This window comes from Bufo bufo, chromosome 4 (genome assembly GCF_905171765.1).
Source record: "Bufo bufo chromosome 4, aBufBuf1.1, whole genome shotgun sequence".
Classification (NCBI taxonomy): domain Eukaryota; kingdom Metazoa; phylum Chordata; class Amphibia; order Anura; family Bufonidae; genus Bufo; species Bufo bufo.
The window spans coordinates 281,169,903-281,188,990 of record NC_053392.1 but is presented as its reverse complement, the minus strand read 5'-3'; the positions used below and the strand labels follow the sequence as shown (position 1 = coordinate 281,188,990).

General features: G+C 41.3%; 1 protein-coding gene across 1 annotated transcript in view; it reads left to right on the top strand.

The window, feature by feature from the left end:
* Positions 1-19,088, top strand: part of B3GAT2 (beta-1,3-glucuronyltransferase 2) — a 304,820-nt gene that overhangs the window by 33,771 nt on the left and 251,961 nt on the right. The window lies entirely within an intron of this gene.

Sequence of the window (19,088 nt, the reverse complement as noted above, 5' to 3'; positions counted from 1 at the left end):
TGTCCCTCTGGCCTGTTGGCAAACATTCTATGGTATTCCTTATCGTTGCAACACACTATGTCACACTATTTATTTGTCCTTTGCCAGTCTCACAGCAGCTGGCTCATCTTTACTGCAGACCTAGGCTATTCCATAGGTGCTGCTGTTTCCAGTTGGAGGAGCTAGGCTCTATGCTCCAGCCTGAACTATTCTGTGGTGATCGCCTAAAGTTCCCTATTCAGGCCATGCGGTGGTGCACCCTTTTGTCTAGTACCACTCACCTATACAACAATATAATAACATTTGCAAAGACAGGTGCACTCTGCGGTCTTACTAAACCCTCATACTGATGTTAAAATTGACAGATTAGCCTACTGTTGAGGACATGTCTGAGCCCGAGCACTGCACTAAGGTTTCTCAAGTAGCTCGGGACCTAACACTCACCTAACACTGGGGGAATTACAGGAGCGTAAGGTCCGACTCATAGCCAACTCACCAGTTACCTCCAGCATGTAGCCATGGTTGCAATGGGAGGAGGGAGAAGTCTTCGAGTCCCACTCAAGACTGGCTGATAAGGCCCAGGCCTCACAGGTGCACCTAAATGTAGCCACTCACCTATACTACTAACTAGCTAGACACTGGAATGGCTCTGTGGATGGTGTCTCTCTCAGTTCAGGTTCTCTCTTGCATCATATGGCTTGCCTGCCCCTCTACGGTATTTATCATCTGATAGGTATGTGCTCTCATGTTGGCCTGAATGCCTGTACAATACCCAATAACACAATTGGCCACTAGGTGGAATCTTAACCTTAGTGCTGTGTGGTCACACACAGTGCAGCATACAGTACAATACAGATGGTTGGAGATTAATTTCCATATTGGTAAATTAGCAGAGTAGTAGCGCCATACTCTAAACATCAAAAATATGTATGTATGAATGGTAACCAAAATCCCCTTCTTCTAAGCACATAGATTGTAGTTTGTATGATTTCCGGTGGACGCTTAAATCGTAAATTTAGTAGATGACAAATTCAAATAGTATATATAGTATAGTGTAAAAGCTACATTCAATAGAATAAGGGAACATTTGGAATTCCTCTTTTTATACCACTCATGGTCTGCTGAAATCACAAGCATATTTACCTTGGAGATAATATGTGTAATTATACAAGCACACACGGTTTTCAGCCTTACATTCCAAGAAACAATTTTAAATCTCCATCAGTAAGGAATTCAGTAGAGAGCTAATCCTAGTAAGATGAACAGATATACTGTAGTGTCCCCTCAGGCACAAAAAAGTTACTCTCAAGGGTAATCACTTGAAAAGCAATTTGATTGATCTTGAGAAGCTTATATTGGAAATCAAAATATGTCATAATGAGATAATTGTGTTAATGGAGCAGATAAAATTGTGGTATTTTCCAATAAAATCTGCATTCTTAAGGTTTTTTTTTATATACCCAAGCTTAAGGAGAGTCTGTTTTAGATTCTGTCTGCTTGCTGTCTTATCAGAACTCAATTGATCCCTAATAGAACAGAGACCTGAGGAGCTGAGCAGATGAAGAAAGACAGAAATAAGAAATTGGATTTAGGTGTTAAAACCTAGTTATCCAGAACAAGAAAGGTTCTGGCTTTCAGCTGTTCAATCAATCTCTGTACAAGTATACATCTGACCTTGGAGGAAAGGCTTTCCATGGTCTGTGACCTCAGCAGGCTGCATGTGTCATTTGCTATTTATTTTACTGAATGTGCATACACATATCAGATGCAGCAACATTTCTAGCTTGACATATTGTAATTCACATTTGAGGAATGCATGGCATACATCAGCGTTTTATCAATATTTTAACAAATATAGGAAGTCAAGTTTGATCTTGACAGCACCATCCGAGAAATCATTTTCAGAGAACTGACATGAAATGTTAATTGAGGTGTATTGTAGGTTCTTGATTAAAATGAAATGTGTTTGAAGGGCAGAAGATTATTTTTTGAAACATTTTCTTTTTTTGCTGTGTGACTTGAATTTTCACTCCTTGTCAAAGCTGATCATGAATGGGTTTACAAAGGTCAAAGAGATACTACAGATGATAGCCTGTAAGCCATGAGACCTTTTCTAAGTGGACTCACAGGTCAAATAAAGCCCTGAAGCAGCAGATGTTAAACTGATGTATGCCTAGCTAAATGTAGCTCATAAGCTATTAGAGAACAGCCTACATGTTTAGCATACTTGTTAATAAACCAGAGAAACAATCCATCCATATCTATTCAGTCTGTGTTGTGTTTCGCTAATTAGCTCTATTGGCCATGAAAATATTTTGGACATTCTATAAAGTCCTCTTTTAGAGAAATAAAAGTAATGGGTTTGAGTTTTGAATATATTATTATACTATAAATAGTACCCAAAGATCCAATACCCTCATTCATTCAAGGGTTCCCTTGTGTTCAAGCTCTATGGTTGCCATAAGACATGGACATTCAGATTGGACAAAACGGCATCAACTGCTCTGTAAGATAAGAAGGAAAGAACCAAGAAGGAAGCAGATGAGGTGAAACTCGAATTGGGTGTGCAAGTTAAGCCAGGAAACAGCATTTGGCAGACTGCTTGTAGATGTGCGCTTTTAATTGGAAGTCTGTAAGAACAAAAAAATTGCATGGAAACATATGTATGAAATGTTCTTCACAATTGGAGTCTTTTGCATCTTAAAGGAAATGGTCACAAGGATAATTGCTATTGAAGTAAAGCCATGGCCTAATAGCACTTAGTACCTTATTTCAAGATTTGCCTTTGTTCCAGCAATAGATGTTTTTTATCCTCTGAAAATCCAGTTTATTTGGTATGTAAATGAGCCAGTAAGGTGCCCAGAGGGTAGTCACTCTGGCCCGAAGGAGCCCAGGCACGCCCTCATGCTTGGAGCAGGGAAAAGCGGGGTACAGTTATGGCTTGAATGTGATGTAGGAGGGGTGGGTGGACACATTGTGGCAGGGGGCGTGTCTGGGCCTCCTTCCTCCCAGAATGACACCCCTCTGGGCACCTTACTGGCTCATTTTTATACCAAATAAACTGGATTTTCAGAGGATAAAAAATATTTATTGCTGGAACAAAGGCACATCTGGAAATAAGGTACAAAGTGCTATTAGGCCATGGCTTTACTTCAATAGCAATTATCCTGGTGACAGATTTCCTTTAAGTTACAGATAATTTGATGCATGTTTTGTCTGTCTAGAAGTTATGTTTCCTATGGCAATGTTATTACTTGAACAGTAGCACAAATAAACCAGGATGTTGGATTTTAGAGTATAATGTATATTCTTATCTCTTCTTGTCTTTGATAAGTACAGAGCAGTGCAGAACTATTTGATGTATAAAAATTGACCGTTTATTTGGAAATTGACCTTGTTTGTTTTTTGCAGAGACTGTCACAAATTCTTGTTTTTTTATCTTCTGGTTATTACACTAGCTTTCAAAAACAAGACTGGAGTCTTCCAGGAACAGCACCAGTCATGTCCATGAGTTGTTTGTAGTTTGGGAGCTCAGCTAAATTTGTGGTGCTGATCTGCAGTGCCAAACACACACACACACATACTGTATATACACACACATGCATACATACACACATACATACACATACTGTACAAACACACACATACACACACACATACATACTGTACATACACACATACATACACATAATGTACAAACACACACATACACACACACATACTGTACATACACACACATGCATACACACTTAGATACACATACATACACATATATGTACACACACATACATACGCCCATACATACATACATACACACACATATATACTGCTCAAAAAAATAAAGGGAACACTTAAACAACACAATGTAACTCCAAGTCAATCACACTTCTGTGAAATCAAACTGTCCACTTAGGAAGCAACACTGAGTGACAATCAATTTCACATGCTGTTGTGCAAATGGGATAGACAACAGGTGGAAATTATAGGCAATTAGCAAGACACCCCCAATAAAGGAGTGGTTCTGCAGGTGGTGAGCACAGACCACTTCTCAGTTCCTATGCTTCCTGGCTGATGTTTCGGTCACTTTTGAATGCTGGCGGTGCTTTCACTCTAGTGGTAGCATGAGACGGAGTCTACAATCCACACAAATGGCTCAGGTAGTGCAGCTTATCCAGGATGGCACATCAATGCGAGCTGTGGCAAGAAGGTTTGCTGTGTCTGTCAGCGTAGTGTCCAGAGCATGGAGGCGCTACCAGGAGACAGGCCAGTACATCAGGAGACGTGGAGGAGGCCGTAGAAGGGCAACAACCCAGCAGCAGGACCGCTACCTCCGCCTTTGTGCAAGGAGGAACAGGAGGAGCACTGCCAGAGCCCTGCAAAATGACCTCCAGCAGGCCACAAATGTGCATGTGTCTGCTCAAACGGTCAGAAACAGACTCCATGAGGGTGATATGAGGGCCCGACGTCCACAGGTGGGGGTTGTGCTTACAGCCCAACACCGTGCAGGATGTTTGTCATTTGCCAGAGAACACCAAGATTGGCAAATTCGCCACTGGCGCCCTGTGCTCTTCACAGATGAAAGCAGGTTCACACTGAGCACATGTGACAGATGTGACAGAGTCTTGAGACACCGTGGAGAACGTTCTGCTGCCTGCAACATCCTCCAGCATGACCGGTTTGGCATTGGGTCAGTAATGGTGTGGGGTGCCATTTCTTTGGAGGGCCGCACAGCCCTCCATGTGCTCGCCAGAGGTAGCCTGACTGCCATTAGGTACCGAGATGAGATCCTCAGACCCCTTGTGAGACCATATGCTGGTGCGGTTGGCCCTGGGTTCCTCCTAATGCAAGACAATGCTAGACTTCATGTGGCTGGAGTGTGTCAGCAGTTCCTGCAAGATGAAGGCATTGATGCTATGGACTGGCCCGCCCGTTCCCCAGACCTGAATCCAATTGAGCACATCTGGGACATCATGTCTCGCTCTATCCACCAACGTCACGTTGCACCACAGACTGTCCAGGAGTTGGCAGATGCTTTAGTCCAGGTCTGAGAGGAGATCCCTCAGGAGACCGTCTGCCACCTCATCAGGAGCATGCACAGCCGTTGTAGGGAGGTCATACAGGCACTTGGAGGCCACACACACTACTGAGCCTCATTTTGACTTGTTTTAAGGACATTACATCAAAGTTGGATCAGCCTGTAGTGTGTTTTTCCACTTTAATTTTGAGTGTGACTCCAAATCCAGACCTCCATGGGTTGAAAAATTTGATTTCCATTTTTAATTTTTGTGTGATTTTGTTGTCAGCACATTCAACTATGTAGAGAACAAAGTATTTCAGAAGAATATTTAATTAACTCAGATCTAGGATGTGTTATTTTTGTGTTCCCTTTATTTTTTTGAGCAGTGTACATACACACATACATACTGTAGGGATTAGCTCTTATCCGGGGGTCATTCACACAATGATCTTCATCCACCCCAGGATTAGGGGCCAAACATTGCATTTATTTTGAAATACTTCGCATACAGGACAGCCCAGTTACACACCACTGGATAGGGTGAGGTTCCCACGTACACCAAAACAAAAATAAATACCTGCCCGGCTGGGCCCTGACAAAAAAAGAGGTATTCCCTGACTCACCTCTAAGCCCCGTTCACACAGGTGAAGTTCATGCGGCTTTTCCCACCTTGTAGTCCTCCAGCCCCTAGGCTGTGCAAATAAAAAGTCCCTTGGGGAAGCTGGGCTCTCTAGTCCGCCTGACTAGGACCCTGCGACCCATTCCCAGGCGTCGCTCTGTGCTCCCCAAGTCCTCCAGCCCCCAGGCTGTGCAACAACACCTTTCCAGGATCTCACTCTTCTTTGACTGACAGTCTGGGCTGTGTTGTTATCCCCAGACTGATTGTACACCTGGTGAAATAGGGGTGTGGACCGCACTATCCACCCCTTACTTTCCAGTCTCCTCTGTGAGATCTGTCATTATCTCATAATAAATACATACGCACACATACACTCACCTAAAGAATTATTAGGAACACCTGTTCTATTTCTCATTAATGCAATTATATAGTCAACCAATCACATGGCAGTTCCTTCAATGCATTTAAGGGTGTGGTCCTGGTCAAGACAATCTCATGAACTCCAAACTGAATGTCAGAATGGGAAAGAAAGGTGATTTAGGCAATTTTGAGCGTGGCATGGTTGTTGGTGCCAGACGGGCCGGTCTGAGTATTTCACAATCTGCTCAGTTACTGGGATTTTCACGCACAACCATTTCTAGGGTTTACAAAGAATGGTGTGAAAAAGGAAAAACATCCAGTATGCAGCAGTCCTGTGGGCAAAAATGCCTTGTGGATGCTAGAGGTCAGAGGAGAATGGGCCGACTGATTCAAGCTGATAGAAGAGCAACGTTGACTGAAATAACCACTCGTTACAACCGAGGTATGCAGCAAAGCATTTGTGAAGCCACAACACGCACAACCTTGAGGCGGATGGGCTACAACAGCAGAAGACCCCACCGGGTACCACTCATCTCCACTACAAATAGGAAAAAGAGGCTACAATTTGCACGAGCTCACCAAAATTGGACTATTGAAGACTGGAAAAATGTTGCCTGGTCTGATGAGTCTCGATTTCTGATGAGACATTCAAATGGTAGAGTCCGAATTTGGCGTAAACAGAATGAGAACATGTATCCATCCTCTGATGGCTACTTCCAGCAGGATAATGCACCATGTCACAAAGCTCGAATCATTTCAAATTGGTTTCTTGAACATGACAATAAGTTCACTGTACTAAAATGGCCCCCACAGTCACCAGATCTCAACCCAATAGAGCATCTTTGGGATGTGGTGGAACGGGAGCTTCGTGCCCTGGATGTGCATCCCTCAAATCTCCATCAACGCAAGATGCTATCCTATAAATATGGGCCAACATTTCTAAAGAATGCTATCAGCACCTTGTTGAATCAATGCCACGTAGAATTATGGCAGTTCTAAAAGCAAAAGGGGGTCCAACACCGTATTAGTATGGTGTTCCTAATAATTCTTTAGGTGAGTGTACATACATACATACATACAGTACAGACCAAAAGTTTGGACACACCTTCTCATTCAAAGAGTTTTCTTTATTTGCATGACTATGAAAATTGTAGATTCACACTGAAGGCATCAAAACTATGAATTAACACATGTGGAATTATATACATAACAAACAAGTGTGAAACAACTGAAAATATGTCATATTCTAGGTTCTTCAAAGTAGCCACCTTTTGCTTTGATTACTGCTTTGCACACTCTTGGCATTCTCTTGATGAGCTTCAAGAGGTAGTCCCCTGAAATGGTTTTCACTTCACAGGTGTGCCCTGTCAGGTTTAATAAGTGGGATTTCTTGCCTTATAAATGGGGTTGGGACCATCAGTTGCGTTGAGGAGAAGTCAGGTGGATACACAGCTGATAGTCCTACTGAATAGACTGTTAGAATTTGTATTATGGCAAGAAAAAAGCAGCTAAGTAAAGAAAAACGAGTGGCCATCATTACTTTAAGAAATGAAGGTCAGTCAGTCAGCCGAAAAATTGGGAAAACTTTGAAAGTGAGGGCTATTTGACCATGAAGGAGAGTGATGGGGTGCTGCGCCAGATGACCTGGCCTCCACAGTCACCGGACCTGAACCCAATCGAGATGGTTTGGGGTGAGCTGGACCGCAGAGTGAAGGCAAAAGGGCCAACAAGTACTAAGCATCTCTGAGAACTCCTTCAAGACTGTTGGAAGACCATTTCAGGGGACTACCTCTTGAAGCTCATCAAGAGAATGCCAAGAGTGTGCAAAGCAGTAATCAAAGCAAAAGGGGCTACTTTGAAGAACCTAGAATATGACATATTTTCAGTTGTTTCACACTTGTTTGTTATGTATATAATTCCACATGTGTTAATTCATACTTTTGATGCCTTCATAGTCATGAAAATAAAGAAAACTCTTTGAATGAGAAGGTGTGTCCAAACTTTTGGTCTGTACTGTACACACATACATACATACACACACATATACGTACACATATATACACACACACACATACACACACATATACATACACATACACGCATATCGTACATACACACACATACAGTACAGACCAAAAGTTTGGACACACCTTCTCATTCAAAGAGTTTTCTTTATTTTCATGACTATGAAGGCATAAAAAGTATGAATTAACACATGTGGAATTATATACATAACAAACAAGTGTGAAACAACTGAAAATATGTCATATTCTAGGTTCTTCAAAGTAGCCCCTTTTGCTTTGATTACTGCTTTGCACACTCTTGGCATTCTCTTGATGAGCTTCAAGAGGTAGTCCCCTGAAATGGTCTTCCAACAGTCTTGAAGGAGTTCCCAGAGATGCTTAGCACTTGTTGGCCCTTTTGCCTTCACTCTGCGGTCCAGCTCACTCGAAACCATCTCGATTGGGTTCAGGTCCGGTGACTGTGGAGGCCAGGTCATCTGGCGCAGCACCCCATCACTCTCCTTCATGGTCAAATAGCCCTTACTTTCAAAGTTTTCCCAATTTTTCGGCCGACTGACTGACCTTCATTTCTTAAAGTAATGATGGCCACTCGTTTTTCTTTACTTAGCTGCTTTTTTCTTGCCATAATACAAATTCTAACAGTCTATTCAGTAGGACTATCAGCTGTGTATCCACCTGACTTCTCCTCAACGCAACTGATGGTCCCAACCCCATTTATAAGGCAAGAAATCCCACTTATTAAACCTGACAGGGCACACCTGTGAAGTGAAAACCATTTCAGGGGACTACCTCTTGAAGCTCATCAAGAGAATGCCAAGAGTGTGCAAAGCAGTAATCAAAGCAAAAGGTGGCTACTTTGAAGAACCTAGAATATTACATATTTTCAGTTGTTTCACACTTGTATATAATTCCACATGTGTTAATTCATAGTTTTGTTGCCTTCAGTGTGAATCTACAATTTTCATAGTCATGAAAATAAAGAAAACTCTTTGAATGAGAAGGTGTGTCCAAACTTTTGGTCTGTACTGTATATATATATATATATATATATCCAAAGCTAAAAGGTATTCTCTTTGAAAAAGTCATGGCTCCTTTAAAACATTCAGTCGACAACTATTTATCAAATGTCTTGCCTTGAAATATGTAACAGATTGCTATGTTCTGGAAGTTATTCACAGTGCTTATTTTAAACTGACATTTCCTGACTTGTATAGTGAGTGATATAATGTGCTTGTAAATGTATGCATGTCCTTTTTATAATTTGTATCATTTAGCAAATGTGTGGAATTGTCTGAGAATAATGCACTCCCCATGAGCCTATTAGAATTGTATCCTTTTATGTGTATTATAATGCAGGGTAGACAGACTAATACATTCATAGATAAGCGTCATACTGATTACATAAAAAAATAAATCTATAAGATCTTTAGAAAGTTTCCTGATTTATCAAATATATCCCCTTCACTGAATTCCATTAATGCCTTTTGCGTTTAGATCTGCTAGGTAACCAGTACTCCATAAAATTCATGTTAAAACCAGAAAATGTTAAAAACAATAGTGAAGTATGGTGATAATCTTAGCTATTGCAAGGTTTAAGCATAGTTCAGCGTTTTACAGAGGAAAAAGAGGCAAATGGTGCTTCTTTGACCTCATCCTAAATGATGGGTGAGATTTATCAAGACTGGCGTACTCACACGCCAGTCTTAATCTCCCTGCACTTGCGTGAGATGCGCAGATGCCTCTTAATAAATTAGGTACATCTCTGCCCTGCATGCGTCAGATACTGAAGTCTATGGCAGCTCTAGGCTGGCGCAGACTTCAGCTATAACTTCTGGCGGAAGTTATAGTGAATCCAGCAGGCTATGCAAAGCCCCTCCCCTCCCACTAAGCACCACCCCTTTTCTGAAAAGTATTGAGAAGCTTAAAAAGTTGAAAATAATGGTGCACATATGGAATGCACCATAATTTGCTGTATTTTTACGCCACTATTGTGGGGTAAAGAGGTTGATAAATGCCCCTCCATTAAAGTTGAGCACACCTGCCTTTTGGCATGTTCGATTTCGGGTTTTATGTGAATTACGTAAGGGATTTCGTTCTCACAGAATCCATCATGTAATTCAATGCCAGCTTGTCCCATAATACAAGTGTATGGCCAGCTCCGATGATTCCATCCTGCTGGCCATACACTTGTATTATAACGGCATGCAAAGCGGAATGCCTCTGAGGGCATTCCGTTTGGCATGCCAGCATTGAATTACGTTACCTGAACCCAAACTCGAACCTGCCAAAAGGCAGGTTCGCTCATCTCTACCCTCAATATGTTATTTCAGTCAGATCATAATAAACAATAAAGTTATCAGATTGGGCATGTTTAATTTCAACATGCCCAGTCTTTTATTCTCAAGGATGTCTGGCAGTAATGTATTCCACTCTTCACATTAAAAACACAGGCACAGCATAGCTATTGAACGTTTATGGCCAATTTAAAGTTTCCTGGGACTTTAATATTGATGATGAGTGATGACCCATCCTCAGGATCAGCTCAAGTTTTACCATAGAAGTATAGTCTGATATATAGCTAACTACACAGAACTATATAGTCCACAATACAGTTCTGTTTGGACAGTGTCATGTTCTTTTATCACAAATTACAGAACAACTATTTTCATGAATTCTCTGTATTCAAATGTTTAGAGACACGGGAAATCAGAGCAATCGACACATTTCCCAATTACTTCCATTGTGCTGAAACATTCTATTGAAGAGAGCAATAAGAATCAATGTAAATTACATTCAGAGAGTCCTGTACTCATTAATACAAAGTGAAACACATAACAATGAAGCAAGGCAATGTTCACATCGAAACCTCTGCTAACAAAGCAGCTGGCGTGAATACCAATCATTTTCCATTTCCAGCTATATCAGTGTCAATCTGAATATATTTTTTTACAAAATTACAGCAGTGTATTACCAGTTGTTGACTTTAAAAATAATGTTTTATACTTGTCCTACAGGATGTACACTGCCTGTCCCAAAAAAAGTTGCCACCTGGATTTAACTAAGCAAATAGTTATGAGCCTCCTATTGGATAATTACTGCATGGGCGATTATCTCTCAGCTGGCAATAAGTTATTTAACCCCAACTGGTGCAATGAGTTGCTTCTCATTTCTTAAACAACCATGTCGAAAGACACATCTCGTGGTCGTGGAAAAGATGTTAGTCTGTTTGAGAAGGGTCAAATCATTGGCATGCATCAAGCAGAGAAAACATCTAAGGAGATTGCAGAAACTACTAAAATTGGGTTAAGAACTGTCCAACACATTATTAAAAACTGGAAGGATAGTGGGGACCCATCGTATTCAAGGAAGAAATGTGGCAAGAAAAAAATCCTGAATGATCGTGATCGGCGATCACTTAAATATTTGGTGAAATCAAATCGAAGAAAAACAACAGTAGAACTCAGGGCTATGTTTAATAGTGAAAGTAAGAGCATTTCCACACACACACAATGCGAAGGAAACTCAAGGAATTGGGACTGAACAGCTGTGTAGCCATAAGAAAACCACTAATCAGTGAGGCAAACCAGAAAAAAAGGTTTCAATTTGCTATGGAGCATAAAGATTGGATTCTGGAGCAATGGAAGAAGGTCATGTGGTCTGATGAGTCCAGATTTACCCTGTTCCAGAGTGATGGGGGAATCAGGGTAAGAAGAAAGGCAGATGAAGTGATGCATCCATCATGCCTGGTGCCTACTGTACAAGCCTGTGTGGGCAGTGCTATGATCTGGGGTTGCTGCAGTTGGTCAGGTCTACCAGTATATACTACCTGAACATACTGAATGACCAGGTAATTCCATTAATGGATTTTTTCTTCCCTGATGGCACGAGCATATTCCAAGATGACAATGCCAGGATTCATCGGGCTCAAATTGTGAACGAGTGGTTCAGGGAGACATCATTTTCACACATGGATTGGCCACCACATAGTCCAGACCTTAACCCTATTGAGAATCTTTGGGATGCGCTGGAGAAGGCTTTGCGCAGCAGTAAGACTCTACCATCATCAATGCAAGATCTTGGCGAAAAATAAATGCAACACTGGATGGAAATAAATCTTGTGACATTGCAGAAGCTTATCGAAACCATGTCACAGCGAATGCGTGCCGTAATCAAAGCTAAAGGCGGTCCAAAGAAATAGAATGTGTGACCTTTTTTTTTGGACAGGCAGTGTATAATTCAAACAATCCATTTACTTTGTATGTTTTATTCTGGTATGCATGACATATTTTTATATATTTCTGTATCTATTCACAACATGTAAGCTTCATCTAAAATTTTCATACCTCCTGGAGGCATCATTACTGTATAGAAAGCCTCAAAGTGAACATTTGATATCATAAAGCCACTATGAGCCGAACTCTAGTTAAATGCTGGTGAATATTGGTTGTTGGAAGAAACATTAATGACTGAAGCATAGCAGCCCCATGAGTTTACTTGTAAGACAACTGCATCATGATTTCTTTATTTGACAACAGTTAGGAGATGAAAGGTACCATCGAGTGCATTTAAAATCCACATGCTTTCATAATTTCAGTCAACTCAGTTTGTCTTTCTCCATAACATGCTACCTGAGGATTGCATTGCTATCCGTGGTTGTAAGCTGTGTACCGGGGTGGGCTCCCCAGGATACAGTGAAGTGACGAACAAGAAAAGCAACCCCAACACCAGCTCTTGCCAAAACAGAATTTTACTTAAATGTGGCAATAAACACAACCACAAATGCTGACAAAATTCAATAAATTTACATACACCCAGCCCGAAGGCTGAGACGCTTGTGCTGCACAGCACGGCGCCCTCCGATGGATGCAGGAGGAAAGGGCAGTAATTTACCTACTGGCGGGCACAACTATACTGCCACACCTTACCTGTTATTACCCTAAAAGAACAAGAAACACTGAATGGGTGTGAGGTACGGGCTGGCTTGCGGTTCAGTACAACAGCTTACAATCTTACAGGGATCTGCAGTATTCCCCCTCCCATAACTTGTCCTGTAGCATTTGCCTGAGTATTCCTCCTGAGCAAAACGCCAGCCTGGCTTGAGTTTGTGGGGATTTATCAGCTCTCCAAGGTGAAATATCCCTTTAAGTTATGGAGTCCTTGCAATAAACAGTATTAACACTTGTGGCCTGACACAAACAGAAACCCTGACTAACTAACTACAGGCCTGGTCTCAGTCTCTAGGCGCCAGCACGGCGATGAGGTGCATGCACGATTTTACCAACCCGGGTCTGCTTTGCATCCGCTGTTGACTCTGAACAAAACAAACGTCTTTCCAACAAGCATGCAGTACCACAGTGTATGTTGCTTTGTTCCTCTGCTCTCATCAGCGTTCCTGGCAGCAATCTTCCTTCTTCTGGACAGGATCAGGGTCTTGGACACGATCAGTTTCACTCATCTGCAGCTCTGGTATCTGAGGGTTGCTCTCACACATGGATGCCGTCAGACTCTCTGCTCACACAGCTCCTCAGTATCTCTTACAGCCTCCTTCTAAGATGGCTGCTGGCTTCTTCTCCAGACTTGTAATTCCACCCCTCTCATAAATAGGGAGATACAGTAAGGAACAGAAGTATTTGAACACCCTGCGATTTTGGAAGTTCTCCCACTTAGAAATCATGGAGGGGTCTGAAATTCACATTGTAGGTGCATTCCCACTCTGAGAGACAGAATAAAAAAAATAATTCAGTATTTGAACACCTGAGAAACAACAAGAATTCTGGCTCTCAAAGACCTGTTACTGTGCCTTTAAAAAGTTTACCTCTACTCCACTCATTAATCTAACTTAGTAGCACCTGTCTGAGCTCTTTAAAGACCCCTGTCCACCCCACAGTCAGTCAGACGCCAACTACTACCAAAGAGCTGTCAAAAGACTCCAGAGACAAAATTGTGAACCTCCACAAGGCTGGAAAGGGCTACAGGGAAATTGCCAAGCAGCTTGGTGAAAATAGATCAACTGTTAGAGCAATTGTTAGAAAATGGAAGAGGTTAAAGACGACTGTCAGTCTCCCTCGGACTGGGGCTACATGCAAGATCTCACCTCGTGGGGTATCACTGATGATAATAAAGGTGAGGAATCAGCCCAGAACTACAAGGTAGGAGCTGGTCAATGACATGAAGAGAGCTGGGACCACAGTTTCAAAGGTCACTGTCGGTAGAACACTATGCCGTCATGGTTTCAAATCATGCATTGCACGGAAGGTTCCCCTGCTCAAGTCATCACATGTCCAGGCCCTTCTGAAGTTTGCCAGTGACCATCTGGATGATCCAGAGGAGGCATGGGAGAAAGTCATGTGGTCAGATGAGACCAAAGTAGAACTTTTTGGTCTAAACTTCACTCGTCGTGTTTGGAGGAAAAAGAAGGATGATTGGCATCCCAAGAACACCATCCCTACTGTGAAGCATGGGGGTGGTAACATCATGCTTTGGGGTTGCTTTTCTGTGAAGGGGACAGGACGACTGCACTGTATTAAGGAGAGGATGAATGGGGCCATTTATTGTGAGATTTTGAGCAGCAACCTCCTTTCCTCAGTCATTGAAGATGGGTCGTGGCTGGGTCTTTCAACATGACAACGACCTGAAGCACACAGCCAGAATAACCAAGGAGTGGCACCGTAAGAAGCATATCAAGGTTTTGGAGTGGCCTAGTCAGTCTCCAGACCTAAATCCAATAGAACATCTTGGAGGGAGCTGAAACTCCGTCTTACTCAGCGACAGCCCCGAAACCTGACAGATCTAGAGGAGATCTGTGTGGAGGAGTGGGCAAAAGATTAACACTGATTTTAAAAATCATACAATGTGATTTCCTGATTTTTTTTTTCAATTCTGTCTCTCAGAGTGGAAATGCATCTACAGTGTGAATTTCAGACCCCTCTATGATTTCTAAGTGGGAGAACTTTCAAAATCGCAGGGTGTTCAAATACTTCTGTTCCTCACTGTATATGTACAGTCTCTAGCTGTGTTAGGAAACAGCGGCATCTTGTGGCCAAACAGAATGCCAGTCCAGAACATTTAATTTAATCACAGAAACAGTGTTCAGACAAGGAGAGCTGTTTCCCCATCTCACATGGTGATAGGTCCTCTTTAATAAGGACAACCACCATGATCTTCCTCCTCTGTCTACCAAACCACAACACCCTGTCTTATCACAACAGTCCTTATCTTCTGCAAAATATTGCCACATAATTTTAGTGAGAGGTGATGACTACCACTCAAGAAGTTTCCTCAGAGACATAAAAAAGCTTTCTTCATGTAATTCTGTTGAAAACTGATATATAAGATCTTGTTATACATCAGGCAATGCACCAAACTATTACACTGCTATAATAAAGATAGAAAAGCAATACCCTTATACCATAATACACACCAACAGTGGAGGTATAAAGATAGGATATTAGAGAATAAGTAAGGTAATGTATGCTTAGTTATTAGCCTGGACAGTGAGATGTTCATATGAAATGTTGCAGAGGTCTTCTGACGTACTGAAAGGAAAGCTATTGTGTTTCCAATCATTTTGAAGCCTGTTACAATATCCTGTTTGAGCAATAAAGAAAAGAAGTGTCAGCGGTCCAGGTCGCAGGTTATCTTCTTAATGTATGCTTTATTGTCAAACCGTCATCTCATCCCACAAAAAATGAGACCCTTAACTAGGACAATTGCTGAAAAAATATATATATATGGCTCTCAAAATATGGAGACACTACAACATGATTTTTTTTTTTTTAAATGCTGTTATTATGTAAAACTTAAATAAATAAAAAAAAGTATACATATTAGGTATCGCCGCGTCCGTAAGAACCTGCTGTATAGAAATATCACATGACCTAACCACTCAGGTGAACACTGTAAAAAAATAAAAATAAAAGGTGTGTAAAAAAATGTCATTTTTTGTCACCTTATATCACAAAAGGGTAATATCAAGCGATAAAAAGTTATATGCACCCTAAAATAGTGACAATCTAACCAACTTCTCATACTGAAAAAAATTAGCCCCTACATAAGACATTAGACGCCCCCCCAAAAAAAATTTATGGCTTTCCGTTTATGGACACAAAAAATAATTATTTTCATAAATGCTTTATTATGTAAAACTGAAACAAACAACCAAAAAAAGTCATATTTGGTATTATCGCATCTGTAACAACCTGCTCTATAAAAATGCCACATGATCTAAACTGTCAGATGAACATTGTAAATAACAAAAAATAAAAACGGTGCCAAAACAGCTATTTTTTGTTACCTTGCCTCACAAAAAGTGTAATGTAGAGCAACCAAAAATCATATGTACCCTAAAATAGTACCAACAACACTGCCACCTTATCCCGTAGTTTCCAAATGGGGTCTTTTTTTGGAGTTTGTACTCTAGGGGTGCATCAGGTAGTCTTCAAATCTGACATGACAACTTAAAATTATCCCAGTGAAATCTTCCCTCCAAAAACCATATGGCGTTCCTTTCCTTCTGCGCCCTGGTGTGTGCCCGTACAGCATTTTACGAAGACATATGGGGTGTTTCTGTAAACTACAGAATCAGGGCAATAAATATTGAGTTTTGTTTGGCTGTTAACCCTTGCTTTGTTACTGGGAAAAAATGGATTAAAATGGAAAATCTGCCAAAAAGTTTAATTCTGAAATGTCATCTACATTTTCCTTTAATACTTGTGGAACACCTAAAGGGTTAACAAAGTTTGTAAAATCAGTTTTGAATACTTTGAGGGGTGTAGTTTCTAAAATGGGGCCATTTATTGGAGGTTTCTATTATCTAAGCCTCACAAAGTGACTTCAGACCTGAACTGGTCCTTAAAAAGTGGGTTTTGGAAATGTTCTTAAAAACTTCAAGGTTTGCTTCTAAACTTCTAAGCCTTCTAACGTCCCCAAAAAAATTTAATTTACAAAATGATCCACACATGAAGTAGACATATGGGAAATGTAAAGTAATACCTATTTTGGGAGGTATCTGTCACGGCTGAGGATGGGGGAAATCCTCAGCCGTGTGGAGCCCGGTGATGTTATGGCTGCTTGGCCATGAAGACAGGATTAGGGAGAAGGTCACCTCCTAAAGGCATCCCTAACCTGACCCTGACTCCTAGCTACATGAGCCAACCTTGATGGTAGGAGGGCTCATGCTCCGGAACCTAGAAGTCCCTGCTAGCCCTCAAGATGGCCCTAAACTAGGAGCTGAGTAAGACAACCCACTCCTCCTAGACACGGAGGAGCAGGAGTCTCAACGGCCAAGCTGCTGGAAAAGGGGAGACATAAACAGCTCTATGGATATGGCAGGTGAACAAAGAGTTCCACCTACCTGCCACAGCCTTGCTGACTGGATCCCTGTGTAAGCAGGGTGCAGATCACAAACGCATCCCCACACAGGGACCCAGATCCATAGCTGCACAAAATCACATGTAAAACATCAAACGGACATCACACATAACTAGAAATAAACTTAATGAGACATTATGGTTATGACCACAGGGGTGGCTCTTACTGGCAGGTAGTAAAGACAGGAGGCTGCTTTCAGCTAAGCATGGCTGAAGCAACCTGCAGACCTGCAAAAGCAGTGAGGCTTTATAGGCCAAGAAGCCACACCCCACAGTCGGACACACCCAGTGCACACACACACACTAGGAAGGAGATTAACCCTTCCAACACCAGGGAAGGGAAAACACCACTTAAAGGGGACGTGCACACAATAACATAAAAAGCAAGTGCACACATACACACATCACACAAAACCGCATGCACAACATAGCAAGCTGCAATGGCACAGCTCAGACTGCTACGCTGCCACATACATACTGTTGCCAGCGGCAACCACAGGTGAGGCAAATAACACAGCCCTCACCTGTGATTGACAACCAAAGAAAACCGCTGACAACCGCATGCGGTTCAGGAGTCACGGTCATAGCCATGGCCGTGACAGTATCACTATCTGTTTTAAAAGCAGTGAAATAGAAATTCTGAAAATTGCTAATTTTTTTAATAAAAATGTGAATTTGGTAATAAAAATGAAATATTTTGACTCAAATTTACCACTGTCATGAAGTACAATATGTGACGAGAAAACAATCTCAGAATGGCTTGGATAAGTTAAAGCATTTTAAAGTTATCACCACATAAAGCGACACGTCAGATTAGCAAAAATCGGCCTGGGATGTGAAAAGTGTCTCGGTACTGAAGGGGTTAATACAAGGCACTTAATAATGTATTGTGATTGTCAATATTGCTTTCTTTGCTGGCTTGATTTATTTTTCCATCACATTATACACTGCTCATATCCAAGGGCTACGACAACCCCATAATCCAGCGGTGGCTGTGCTTACACACGATAGGAAAAAGCTCCAGCCTCTCTGGTCACTGGGACAGTGGGAGCTCACATACGCTGGCACTTTTTCCTATAATGTACAAGCACGGCCATCGCTGATGAATTGCAGGGAGGTCATAACCCCTGAAAACAAGCAATGTATATTGTGATGGAAAAATGAATCCAGCCAGCAAAGGAGGTAATATGGATAATAACAATACATTTGTAAGTGGCTTATATTAACTTTATATACATAATAAATGCAATTTAGTGGAGTAACAAAACCCCTTTAAGTCATTTGCCAAGTATGCTGCATTGCAGATTAACTGGTGCCCGATAAGTCTATTCTATCTTGCAACAAGTGCTACCTGAACTATAACACACATTGTTTGTTAGTAACATTTAATCCATTCAGATTGCGCTCTCTCTCTCTCTCTCTCTCTCTCTCTCTATATATATATCTATATATATATATATATATATATATATATATATATATATATATATATATATATATAGGTTGAGAAAAGGGCAGCACTCCAGGATAAAAAATGAAATCACTCTTTATTCACCCACGTTTCGGCTCTACACTGGAGCCTTTTTCAAGCAAAGTAACTGGACATAGTGAACAACATATATACCCACAAAGGATTACATCATATATCATGTGACCAACACATAATCAGTGAATTTAACTCTCTAGTATCAAAATACAAAAAATAAAGACATGTCATGATC